At 39.5% G+C, this 13,969-nt stretch overlaps 1 protein-coding gene across 8 annotated transcripts in view; it reads right to left on the bottom strand.

The window, feature by feature from the left end:
* CHRM3 (cholinergic receptor muscarinic 3) overlaps positions 1–13,969 on the bottom strand; it is a 495,173-nt gene that overhangs the window by 475,712 nt on the left and 5,492 nt on the right. The window lies entirely within an intron of this gene.

Raw genomic sequence — 13,969 nt, forward strand, 5'->3', positions numbered from 1 at the left:
TGTTTACTTCTTTATCTTAAAAAAGTATATGTCTATTTGTGTGTGTATCCTCTACACCCCAAAACCAGAGTAACTACAAAGTAACATCTAAATCCCCTTCATTTTGAGTCTTTTCCATTTAACGAATTAACTAAATAGCCTGTACAAGTGAGTTCTCTGTTTCGACATAGCCACTCATGCTTTGATGTTCTCCAGTTTCATTCAACACTAGAGTAGTTGATTAAAGTTCACAAGAGTGTAGAAGACTATTAAAAGACACCACCATTTGATTTAAATTCAGATTATGGTTCAGTTCCAACCTTCACAGAAAATGGGCTTGTCTTAGGAAGGCCAGAGTACAGGGAGGTATGGCCAACAGGTCAACCAGCACCTCTCCGCCAGACTGCAAAGAACCATCCTTCTCTCCTCCAAACGGTATCTGCTCTGATTGACCCTTGAAAGAAGCCTACAGTATGGTGGATCATTAATAGTAAGTGTGACAATTACAATTACATAACTCTGCAAGGCTCTTAACGTCTTCCACAGTGATCTCCCACTCTACTTATATCATCTCATAGAAACTTTGCAATGAGACAAGATAATAATAAAAAAGTAACAATAAAATAGGGTATGTAATAGCAATAATAACAAATAGTTACTGTGTTTTGGGGGTGCAAATTATGTGCAAGGTCTACTAAGTGCTTACACATATATTCATTTAATCTTCCTGATAATCAGAAGAGGCAAGTACAGTAAGTATCTTTCTCATACTACAGATAATAAAATTGAGGCACTTTGAAGAAAGGGACAATGCAGGGAGGAGTATAGTGAAGGAAAACCCTAAGAGTGCAGATAAATGTCAGGTCTAGAGAACCACTAGTTCTGGAAGACTCCTGGGCAGATGGAAGAAGGAAGGAAGGAAGGAAGGAAGGAAGGAAGGAAGGAAGGAAGGAAGGGAGGGAGGGAGGGAGGGAGGGAGGGAGGGAGGGAGGGAGGGAGGGAGGGAGGAAGGAAGGAAGGGAGGAAGGAAAAAGGAATGAGAGAGGAAGGGAGAACATGAGACAAGTATTAACTCTGAGAAAACTAAAACAAAAATATAAAAAGAGAAAATATCCTATGTTCACTAAATGGTTCAGCAGTGAGCAAAATCTACATCATCAAAACATGTTCATATTCAATACCGATATAACCAAAATTTTAATGTAATTCTCTCGGGAGTATAAGGAAAGAGATTTTCTATGGTAGGGAGTAAATTCTAAAAGCCAAAAAGCAAGACACAGCAGTCTACGCATGGTATTTAGAAACATGCTGTAAATAACAGAAAAAAAAAAATAGCCAAAGAGTTGAAAATGACTGCCTCTCAAGAGCAGGAAGCCGGGAGGCTCGGGTGCTAAGGACTGCTGTAATTTTATCACAGCCTTGGGAACCAGGTGATTTTCTAAAAGACTGAGATATTACAAAAACTCCAAAACTCTTTGATGGCACAGGAATGGAACAACTATGTAAATCATGTAAAAAAAAAAAAAAAACACACACAACAGTGGCTCTATCTAGGCTGTGCCTTATCTGCACTGTACTTGGGTGGTAAGAACAGGCAGACTTGCCAGGGAACACAGCAAGTTTAAGGACACCTGCAGCCGTGTAACTAGGAAAAAAACAGTAAGCAGCTGGAGATAAATGAAATCATGCTTGGGTTTTCTTATTTTGCCTTAGAAAAACATACTGATCTTCTTGACTGCTCAGAAACCCAGTATTAAGGAGCAAGAGTGGAAGAGATGTTTTACTGGAAATCCTTCTTTCTCAATAGCAGATGAGTCAACTCTATAACCAGTCCTGCAGGGTCAGAGGATTCCCACAGAGATGGTGGAGCAGGGATACTGATACTGAGGCTTACACGAGGGGATCACGTCAGGGTTAGAGCTTCCAGGGAATGATAAAGGGGACTAAAGACATAGAGAAGTGTGAGGAGCCACAGAGTCACTTCTGCACTGATACTGTCCTGGTTGATGGCTAAGGTAGACATTCTACGCAGACGATATTACCCCCTAAGCAGTAAAAATGGGTTCTTACAGGGCAAATAAGAGTGGCAGAGATTGCAAAGATTTCCAGCTTGCTGAATGGCCACATGTTATAAATAGATACACAGTATATGTATGCTATTAAATTCTCATGGGTTAGAAAGGAGATTATAAAAACAAAACAAAACAAAACCCAACAACATTGAAAAGGCTTCTTAGGGGGATCATAATGAGGAACATCTAGATGAGAAACACTGAAATAAAAGAGAATAGGAGAAAAGAATGGTTGGAGAACTTTGGAATGGAAATTGGTAAAAACTGAGAAGGACCTTACATTCTGGGAGCACAAGAGCATTTTGTGGTTAAAAAACATATTTAAGGTAAAATATCAGCCACCTAATAACATACACCAAATCATTCTTTAAAATGTTAGAGCAGTAGATACCCTCAAATCAAAATGATCAATGAGTTTGTTTTAACCAAAGATATTCTCTATTCAGTGAATTTCTTTTTTTTTTTTTAAGATTTATTTATTTATTTATGATAGACACACACACAAAGAGAGAGAGAGAGGCAGAGACACAGGAGGAGGGAGAAGCAGGCTCCATACCAGGAGCCCGACGTGGGACTCGATCCTGGGACTCCAGGATCGCGCCCTGGGCCAAAGGCAGGCGCTAAACCACTGAGCCACCCAGGGATCCCCCAGTGAATTTCTTGATACCAATCCCAAGCATCTCATTGCCCTTTAGAGATCAGTTAAGTTAAGCTTGTAACAACCCCAAATTCTACTGGACAGTGGCTTTTATATGATCCCAATAAAATACCTACCTCACTTTCTAAATACCTGCTTTGAAGCCACACCTCCTGTACAAGCATTGTTTCCCACTTTGATTCACAGCCCAGACAAAAGTTTCCATTTACACATACAGTTTCAAGCCCTGAGAAATGGGAGAAGTTCAGGCCCAACTGAGTTCCTGGCGCTGCTCAAACGATCCATACACTTAAGTGTGTGTCTGGGTCCGCAGGTTCCAGAGAAGCAGTGCCTCCAGTGAGTGTCTTCTATCCAGCCATCATCAGATCAAAATTTACAGGATTAGGACTGTTGGTCTCCTCATGATTATGCCCACAGATCAGCACCCTTCAAACCAGATTATAATAATATTTTTTAAGGCTACTTCTCAATAGCAAGAAAAAATAGTTGATCTGCTTAAGCCTCAAGCTCCTAGTCTGGAATCTCGTAATTCACTATAAATGATGCTATTAGTGATGACAGTATTTTTTTTAAATATTTTATTTATTTATTCATGAGAGACACACACACAGAGAGGCAGAGACACAGGCAGAGGGAGAAGCAGGCTCCTCACAGAGAGCCCGAAGCGGGACTCGATCCCAGGATCCCGGGATCGCGCCCTGAGCCAAAGGCAGACCCTCACCCACTGAGCCACCTAGGAGTCCCAGTGATGACTTTAACATGGGTGTGTAGAAAGAAAAGGCCATGGTCGAAAGGACAATATGGGGTGGGTTTGTCAGATTTTGTTTCTGCAGTAAGAAACACAAAAGTGGCACTATTTATTTATTATTCAGTTAGTGTTTGTTGTGAGCCTACTGTGGGCCAGGCAGTGTTCTAGGAACTAGAGATTCAGAGATTAAAAAAAGGATCAAGTTCTTGGTCTCAGAGAGCTCATATTACAGTGATTATAAAGAGACAATAAATGAAGAGGTAAATATACATGATGTTGGGTGGTGGTATTTATGATGAGGAGAAAGATGGTAGAATGAGGAGATTGTGAATCATGGAAGAGAGTGCACGTCATTTCAGATGAGTTGGTCAGAGAATGCTGTGAGCAGGTGACCCTAGAGGAAGACCTAAAGGAAGTGAAGCAAGCTGTATAGATTTCCAGAGAGCGTTCCAGACAGATAGAATAGTACATGCAAAGTATCCGAGGTGGAATGTTCCAGGTTCAGACAGAAAAATAGCAGAGAGTCTCTGCACATAAGGTAATTTTTGCCTGACTAGCATGCCTTGCATCTCCTTCTATTTAAATCTTACTGGTCCTTTAAAGTATCTCTCAAGTGAAATTCTTGCAACTGAGAAGTTCCTGGAATCCTTCCAAAAAGATTTGGCTTCTCCACCCTTTGAGTCCCAAGAACAACTTGGCTCAGATAACTCTATATAACAAATTAACATTCTTGTAGATACAAACACATATCTAAGGACAAGACTTTGCCACAATTTTTTATAGACCCTTCTGAACTTAGTTGCCCTAAAACAATCCTGTCCAAGCTGCATAGGAAGTCAAAGACAGCATTTGTACTTGGTATGGGATTTAAAAAAATTTTAAGAGTAAGTACTACTTCTTTATAGGTTGGTCTGCTTTGGACTTGGAAAGCACACAGTCTTTTAAAAGACACACTTTATGTCATGATTCGGTTAGTTACTTCTGTGCTGAAAAAAGGATAAATAGATGGGATCTTCATTAGCAGGATTTGAGTCAGCTTTTCACTTTGTAATGGTGATGTTAATCTTGGTGTACACATATGATTTGGATAGAACTTCTGTTCATGTTTCATTTTCTCTGGATTCCTGTAACCAACAGTATATCAAATGCAGTAGTCAGGCTGGGTTTCTTGTATCTTTGTTTCTTCTGTCACCATAAAAAGAAAGAAACCTCTGTTTCTCACACATCTGGAGTAGTAGCACACTGCCTGGGTCCACCAGGTGTGTTCATCTAGGTCTCAGCTTGCGAAGTCTATTTTAACTTTTTTTCATGTATATAAAGGGAACACTGGTCAAAGTATGGTAGAAAATTTCTATTCTAGCTAATATATCTCATATCTTATAACAATTTAAATATTATAACATAAGATAAAATAATATCTTACATTGTAACTTCAGCAATATATGTGACTTTCAAAAAGGGTTGATTTTTTAAAAAGATTTATTTATTTATTTATTCATGATGGGGGAGGGGGCAGAGACACAGGCAGAGGGAGAAGCAGGCTCCATGCAGGGACCCCCACGCGGGACTCGATCCCTGGACTCCAGGATCGCGCCCCGGGCCAAAGGCGGGCGCCAAACCACTGAGCCACCCAGGGATCCCCGGGTTTATTTTTTTTAAGATTTTATTTATTTATTCATGAGAGACACACAGAGAGCGAGGGAGAGACACAAGCAGAGGAAGAAGCAGGCTCCATGCAGGGAGCCTGTTGTGGGACTTGATCCTGGGTCTCCAGGATCACACCTAGGGCCGAAGGCAGTGCTAAAACACTGAGCCACCGGGCTGCCCTCAAAAAGGGTTTAAAAAATGGGTTGCTCTGTGTTTAAAAAGAAACAAGCACATTAAAAATGCCACATTAAAAATGAAGTGCCAAAACAAAACAAAACAAAACAAAACAAAACAAAAAATAAACTGAATGTCAGGGAGTAAAGACAGGTCATATTTAAAGCCTGAAATCTATGGAATGTAACAGCAACCCCTATCTCTACCTCCTGTGGAACTAACACTTTCTCATGTCAAGGGATTCATTTTGAACTTCATTTTAATTTTTCAAGACTTGACCCATTCAGTGGACACACAAGTGCAGATGCCTGCCATCTAGTGGCAAAAATCAGTATCAGCAGCCTTATTTTTATAGAAAACACTCAAAATTTTTTTTAGAAAAATTCAATCTAAGCTGTAAATTTAAAAGGTAGGAGAAAAGTAAAACCTAGGAAGGTCACACATCTAACTGGCCATGCTAGTCCAATACCCATATCTCTCTGATCTTGTCACCAAGTTAGGGCAGGCCTGTTTAGAACCCCTTGGGAATACTTTCAGAGCCTATAGATCTTCACAAAGATAGAAGTTCCGTGAAGGCAGCATCATGGCATGTTTATTCATCCCTTTATCTCTAGCACCTAGATCAGTGCCTGAAACAATTCAGGAAACTTAATAAATTTAATGAACTAGTGAATGGCTAGCAGAAGAATGGGAAACAGATCAGACTATGGGTTGCCTGCCACAGGAATTCCTAAAATTCTAAAGAATAGAGGTGATTGATAATTTTATTTAATTCTCTAAAAACTAATATAATATACTTTAAATTTGTAAAATACAATTAACTGCTTTATACATGCATTTTAAAACTTAATTCTAGATCTACATAGAATGCCCTTTAATGAGCAAAACTAATCTATGCCAATTTTTATGAATATTCATAATAACTGAATTATTATGCACATATGCAGCAGTTCTAGACTATTTTGTCTCACTTTCTTGACATTATGTTTTTCGTATCAATAATATATGTCATATACTTACTTAGAAAGATAATCCCTAAATACAGCACTACACATATGCAAAAATATGGTCTGCTTATCATAGTTTCATAATATAATATGATCAAAAGGGTCATATTATATTTGTGATAAGAACTTCTGTTTTAATACCACCTGCGAACACATATCCATGTTTTTTTAAAAACACACACAAAAATATATTTAGATACGGTGTAGTACATTCAATGGAAAGAGTTTCATCTTATTTCTACACCTGAGATCTGTCCTTGCTCGCTTGTGTTTAAATTCCAATGGAAAAGAGCACTCCACCCTTCCTCAAAGCCTGAGAAACACCCTAAATTGAATATGACTCATCTTACCAGAGAGAACAGCCTAAGATAATGTCCCGGTTGCCAACTAGGCTACACAGAATCTACTTAGGAAAAAAAAAAAAAAAAAATCTTTCTCTTTCAATCTCTATCTCTGTCTCTCTCTCACACACACTGTTATTCAATTAGTGAGTCTTAAAATTTAGCAAGCATAAGTATCATTTGAGATATTTATTTAAAAAGCAGCCTGACAGAACCTGACTCCATTCTGATTCAAAACTGACTAAAACCGGTCTGGTTTCAATCCTCAAGATTGTATTTTTAACAACCACCTCAGGTGATTCTCAATCTTGGGTTCTGTATGGCTATAGACACAGAACTATTTTATTTTTATTTTTTGTTACCAATCCTTTTTTATTGGGTACTCATTCTTTTTTTTTTTTTTTTTTTTTTTTAGATCCCATTTATTTAGTTAAGAGAATGAGAACATGAGCAGGAGAGGGGAGGGGCAGAGGCAGAGGCAGAGGGAAAAGCAGAACCCCCCCCCCACACACACACACACACACACACACCGAGCAGGGAGCCCAACGTGGGGCTCCATCCTAGGACCCCGGGATCATGACCTGAGCAGAGGGCAGACCCTTAACCAACTGAGCCACCCAGGTGCCCTGAAACATCAAAATTTCTAAATCTTTCCAGTAGTTACAAGAATCCCTCAAGAGAGTTGGCTACTTAAGATATCAACCAGTAATGACTACTTCAAGAGTATAATTGGCACTAGTTGACGAGAGGCACCATATTAGGAGGTTGCTATCTGAAAGAACCACACCTCTCAAAATGTTAGGGTCACCAGTGTAACCATTATAACTACACAGACAACCCTCCAAAGCAAGTGAAACTCTGAGTCTGACCTGGGATAATTCTATTGTGGTCTGTATGATACTCATCAAGAACTGCTGTTTATTAACATACAAACTATTTTGTCATTATGAAGATACACTGAAAACTGCTAAATCTCCTATTTAATTTTCCTCCCCAAAAGGAGTAGTAAGAGGGAATTCACTTAACCACAAATACATAATGTGAGTCTATTAGTTGCCAAGTGCTGTTTTTGGTCTTTGGGATATATCAGTGAAAAAAAAAAAAAAAAAAAAAAAACCCATAAAAATCTCTGCCCATACAGGGACAGATTCTGTGAGTTTCTCATTCAGATTTTACAACATCAAGTTATTTTTTAAATTAATTTATTTATTTTTTATTGGAACACCAAGTTACTATAGATAGAAAAATAAATAATGGAGGCTCCCGATGAGATAAGATGCTGAAAACCTAAAGGAGAAGCCCCTTATTTACATAATTTAGTTCCAGTACAAACAAGTATGGCAAATGTTATAGCAGACAGGGGAATAATACAGCCAAGGGGCAAGAGGACTGGAAAGTGAGCCTCCAGTATCTGCAGGCTCACTCACAGTCAGAGCAGGGCTGGCATCTCAGGAGGCATGGGGGATTCTGGACAGAAACCCTGAGGTAAGAGCATGAAGGCCCATGCAAAAACCCTCCGGCAGCCCAAGGTGGCCGCAATGCCCCAGCAGAGGGAGAAAAGGACAGTGGAACTGAGTGAAACTGTAAATGACTTTGACCTCCTTACAGAATAGGGAAAAGCAGACTGAGAGCCGGGAGACACGTTCAGGAAATAAAGATGCAGAAGGTGGACTCTGAGACCCCAGGGTGACTGTGATACAATCAATTAATATAGGAAAAACAGGAGGAATATTTTGGGGACAGGTGATCGGTTCTAATGTCCAAATGGAACATTAGAAGTGCCCAGTTGATAGTATTCATGGAAATGTCCAGAAATGGATGCTCCACACTCAAGGGAAGAGAACTGGGTCTGCCATCACCAAAATCCAAATCGCAGCTGGGATCTCCAGGCGAATATGACTCCAGGCAAGAGATTCAGCACAGAAGAACACAGAAAGAACACAGAAATCCAGATGTGGGGTCCAAAGACCCAGGCTTATTAAGTCTCTGACCTTGGGTGAATCACTGAACGTCTTGGGATCTTGGTTTCCTCAAATATAAGACATAAGATGTAGAAACGTACTCCATATAATTTCACTAACTCTGACCACAAGAGTCTCATTCATTTCCAAGTTGTTAGCCGTTTATTGTCTTTCTACTTCCAGATTTTTTCTTCATAACACATGACCAGCTTCATGGACAACTGCAGATGCCCAAACATACTTCACCCCTCCCACCATCCAGGCAAATGATCTTCCAGAATTCTACCACAAAGACGATTTTTCAAAAATGAACAAATATGGTAGTAGTAGCAAACATGCATCTTTATTATGAGTTGTCTCTCCAAAATTCTTAGAGGAATTTTGATTTTTACTTCTATAAGAATTTTCTTTTCAACAAATGCCTTATATTGTGTCTTCACTTACTGACATTCTAAGACATAATACATAGGACTTTTTTTTGGCACTTCTCCCTAAATTACATTTTTATTAAATATACAAAACAATTTTGTTAGATCTTTGTTAGAGATTTTTTGGTTCTTTTACCCTAAGCTTAGATTCATTCATGAAACAAAAAATAATATACATATATATATGTATGTTAAATAAATGTCCACATTCATAATTCAAAATGAATCATCTGCTCTTTACAGATCTAAAAGTACCAGAAAGTTTAAATTTCAATATAAAATTCAGCTATCTGAGAGTCCATGTCATCAAACATAATGACTGCAATCTGGCATCAAGCATGAGTGACCACTACATCTCCACCAACCCACCTGCCAACATTAGCCTGAAGGTACAAGAATAGCCTGTGCCTATTGGGGCAGTATTATGTCTTACTCTGACAAATCTAAAGTGTCTAATCCCGGGGGCAAAGAAAGTGCTGAATAAAAACAAGCTTAACTGATCACAATTTCAAAGTAAACATATTTCTATTCTGCTGGGCCATTTTAAGTGGACTGATTTTTATGCAGTGAAATCAGTAGATATTTTGGAAAACATTGCAGATTTTAAAAATTAGGGAGGTAGATTTACATTTAAAGTCTGGTCACAAAAATATATTATTATCTCAGGTTTGTATAAAGTAAATGTGAGGATGTATACAGAAAAAATATCAGAGGACTGGGGTGCCTGGTTGGCTCAGTCAGTAGAGATGTGACTCTTGATCTTGCAGTCAGGCGTTCAAGCCCCACACTGGGTACAGAGCTTATTTTAAGAAGTATCAGAGGATTATGTACCAAATTTGTTAACCATAGGCACTGGGTCATGACAGACTTTTACTTTTCACATCATATATATTCTTGTAATGTTTGATTTTTAGTATAATCTCTATTACTTTCATAACAATAAAGCAGCAAATATACTATATTTACACATTTTATAGCCTTTTGTTTTAAAGACTTTATTTATTCATGTCAGACACAGAGAGAGAGAGAGAGAGAGAGAGAGAGAGAGAGGGAGAGAGGCAGGGACACAAGGCAGAGGGAGAAGCAGGCTCCATGCAGGGAGCTCAATCCCAGGTCTCCAGGATCACACCCGGGGGCCGAAGGCGGTGCTAAACCGCTGAGCCACGGGGGCTGCCCTCTATTTATACATTTTATATTGTTGATGAGTATACTGAGCATTTACAGGAAGACTCCATATAGAGTCCTTTAGGGCAATCAAGGACAAATGAGACATGGCATCTTCAAGGACTTCACACTCCAGTATTTGAAATAATTTACACACACACACACACACACGAGTAAATGTGACCAGTGATGGAACTGAGAATCTGATAAAGACTAAAAGATGAATTCATAGTAAGAAATGTCAGTTCAAGCAGTCCTTGACAAATTGCTAAAATCTGGGCCCATGAGGATGTGGAAGAAAGGGCATTCTAGGCAGCATAAAAACACATGAAAGTCATGAAAATGGCAGAGCGTATACAGAACAGCAAGTGCTAGGGGTAAAGTGAAAGGTGACCTTGAGACTTGGAATTGAATTTAAAATGTAAATCCAAGCTACAGAACAAGTCAAATGCTAGTTGAATGCTGATATAACAGATTTAATTGTCATTCAATAATAATAGAAGAGGATATCAAAGCAGTTTTCTGAGGATACTAGAAAAAAATGGTCAGATTGGTCTTCAATAAAAGTGATCTGTATTAAAATAGACTAGAAGAAGAGGGCATAGTCAATGAAATCATCTGGGAAGCTCAGAGATTGTGGGAGAAAAGTGTATAGAAGGCATGACTTGCATTAGCATCCCCATCACCTGGGCTTGTAGAAATGTAGATTCTCAGGCCCCAGCCCAGACCTCCTGATCCAAAGTCTTTCTTTTACCAAGATCTCTATGTGATTTGAATGCACACTAAAGTTAGAAAAGCAATAAATCAAGGTGCTGGTAATAGGAAAGAAAAGAAGCCAAAAGGTTTGAACTCTTACTTGGTTGAATTATTACAATTTGGCATCTGACTAAATGTGGGAGGCAATGGAAGGGCATAAATCAAGATTACTCAGAAATGCTGAGCTGTAGGATGGTCAGGCTATTCATAGAAATAGGAAACCCCAGAGGAGCAGGATAAGGAGGAAACAGATGAAGGCTGTGCTGTCCAGCCAGCTCATGGAAATCCACCCTCCAGAAGCCAAGCCACGCTTAGAGACCATGATATGGGTGTGATCCATACTGAGGGCACTAGAAGCCATAAAATTAATACAATTATAAAAGGAGGAGGGGGTGAAAAGGCATGGACGTCAGCCAAGGAGAAATTTTTACAGAGCCTTGCACTACTTAAGAGACGGGTGGGGAGGCTAGGAGGAGGCAGAGAAGCCAAAGGGGAGAAGAGCCAGGGAAGTATGATGCTTTGAAAATAAAGGGAGAGGAAAGGTGTTGCTAAGAAGTCACAGGGGACACCTACGGAAGGGTCACTTGCTTTGTGACTAAGAGGTCACAGATGACATTCAGCAGAGTGTTTTTTGTGAACCTGGTGAGAGCCAAAGATTAGGGTCACAGGGTAGTGAAATTAGGTGTGTGTATGTGTGGGGGGATTGGGTTTGGATCTTAGGCACTCCGTGCAAGTGAAAAGATTAAGAATAAAGCTAAAAAATATTTAGGGGCCCCTGGGTGGCTCAGTGGGTGAAGCATCTGCCTTCGGCTCAGGTCACAATCGTAAGGTCCTGGAATCAAGCCCCGCATCAGGCTCCCTGCTCAGTGAGGAGTCTCCTTCTCCTTCTCCCTCTTCCCCTCCCTCCAATTTGTGCACATGTACTCTCTTTCTCAAATAAATAAATAAAATCTTAAAAAAAGAATAAAGGTAAAAATTTCAAAGGGGATAAAACACTAGGTTGAATTAACTTTAAACCGTTACACTTTAAGGATTTTCTTATGGAAGAAAGATCAGAAGCATTCTCTTCATAATTCTCAGAATTATTAGGAGGGTAAACAAGCACAGCTAAGAATCAGAATTTTGACTCGATATAAAGAGGATCTGCTTCTCACTGCTCTCTGGAAAGGGAAAAGGCCACCTTGCAAGCATTAATTTCTCAAAGCCTGCAGAACACACAATTCAATAAGGAATCACAAAGTAGAATGTTGCTCATCAATGACATCTGTAGTTGACCGAACGGTGGTCCCTCAAAATATATGTCCACATACTAGTTCTCAAAACCTGTAAATATTATCTTATATGGTAAGAGATGTGACGGTTAAGACTTCTGGAAGGAGGAGCTTATCCTGGATTTTCTGGGTGGGTCTTAAATGAAATCACATGTATCCTCATAAGACACGCACATAGAGAGGGGGACACACAAGAAAAAGAGGAGGCAGAGACTAGTGGCAGCATAAGTCAAGGAATATAACAGCCACCGGAAGCTGCAGGTGACAAGGAAGGGTTTTCCCCAAGAGTCTTCGGAGGAATTGTGCACCTGCCTGAACCTTGATTTCAGACTTCTGGCCTACAGAATTATGAGAGAATACATTTCTTTTGACTTAAGGCACATGGGAAATCAATACAGCACCTAACATCACCTTCCAACTATTAGATTTCTGGAGTTGCCCTCAACTCATGCAGATTATAAGCTCCTGGAAGGCACAGCCCTGGTTCACTCTCTTGTGAATCCAAAAAATGATGTCCTTGGTGCCTGGCACGTTACATGAACACTGAACACTGACAGGGGGAGTTACCACAGAGATCTACGCTCACATGTGAGTGGAAAGTAGAGATGGATACAAGACAGAGAGAAAGTAGATAAACAACAGATAGACAGAGAGACAGGCAGATGGACTGACAGACTCATTTTACTCAGGCAAGCAAATTAAAATGTACTTATACTCTCATGAATCTAACTTCACAAATCCTACCGGGGTTATCCTTGACGGTCACATTTACTCTTAAGGACAGTACAACCAAAATTTGGTGGAAGGACATATGCCTTGTGGTTGCTTAAATTTTCAGTTTCTCACAATTAAATGAATTAAAGGGTTGAAAATAATTTATCACAAGAAAAGCAGAATGATAGCTACACTCAAGGAAAGTTGAAAAAGGTTGCCTGGGGATTTGGGGCAAAGAAGAAAGAAAGGAAGACTCCATATGAAGGAATACTGTGTCAATTCCAGTTTTCCCAAATGTTTCCCTTCCCACAAGGTAATGTACATAGTACATGTTATTATCATGTGAGGACTCACAGGAAAACAAGACATGAGGATCTCCACACCCATTTTATGCATGAGAACTTCTTTCCAATGCAGACGACTTGAGAGATCTCCACATGAGATAAACTGTGCTTTTAGACTATTTTGAAGTAAAAAAAAATGGAAAATCACACCAAAAAATCACTGTGTTCAATAACACTTCTCGGTGAATACAAATAGATATAGACAGATATTTATCTAGATAGATACATACATAGTAGACACATAGAACCCAGGATTACTTGAAATTTATATGGATTCTTGGTTTCTGCCAAATACAACTGGATTGGGATCCACTGGAGTTAAGAGATGGCTAGATTAAACTCCAAATGGCTGTGGGCAAGAAGTGCTTAGTTGAACAGTAACTGGGTTTCCTCCTGACTGAGTCCCATGGGCAATTCCAACAAGGGAATCTGCTCCAAAGTGGTAAGTTTAAAAGAAGTGTTTGACAAAGGCTGTTGGTAGATCCCTCCTCCTAAAGCTCATTAGCAGGATATTCTGGTATGAGTTTAATTCCATGGCCATGGCTACCTGTGATAAATTAGGAGACCTTAGCAGAAGAACACCTCACATAAATGCATGGTTCTCTGTAGTAGACATCTGGTAGCCCCAACCTCCCTGAAATGGGCTGGTAATATTTTACTTTGGCTTAATCTTACCTGAATTTTATCTGAATAGCAGTAGTTGGA

The sequence above is a fragment of the Canis lupus genome, chromosome 4, assembly GCF_011100685.1.
Source record: "Canis lupus familiaris isolate Mischka breed German Shepherd chromosome 4, alternate assembly UU_Cfam_GSD_1.0, whole genome shotgun sequence".
Classification (NCBI taxonomy): Eukaryota; Metazoa; Chordata; class Mammalia; order Carnivora; family Canidae; genus Canis; species Canis lupus.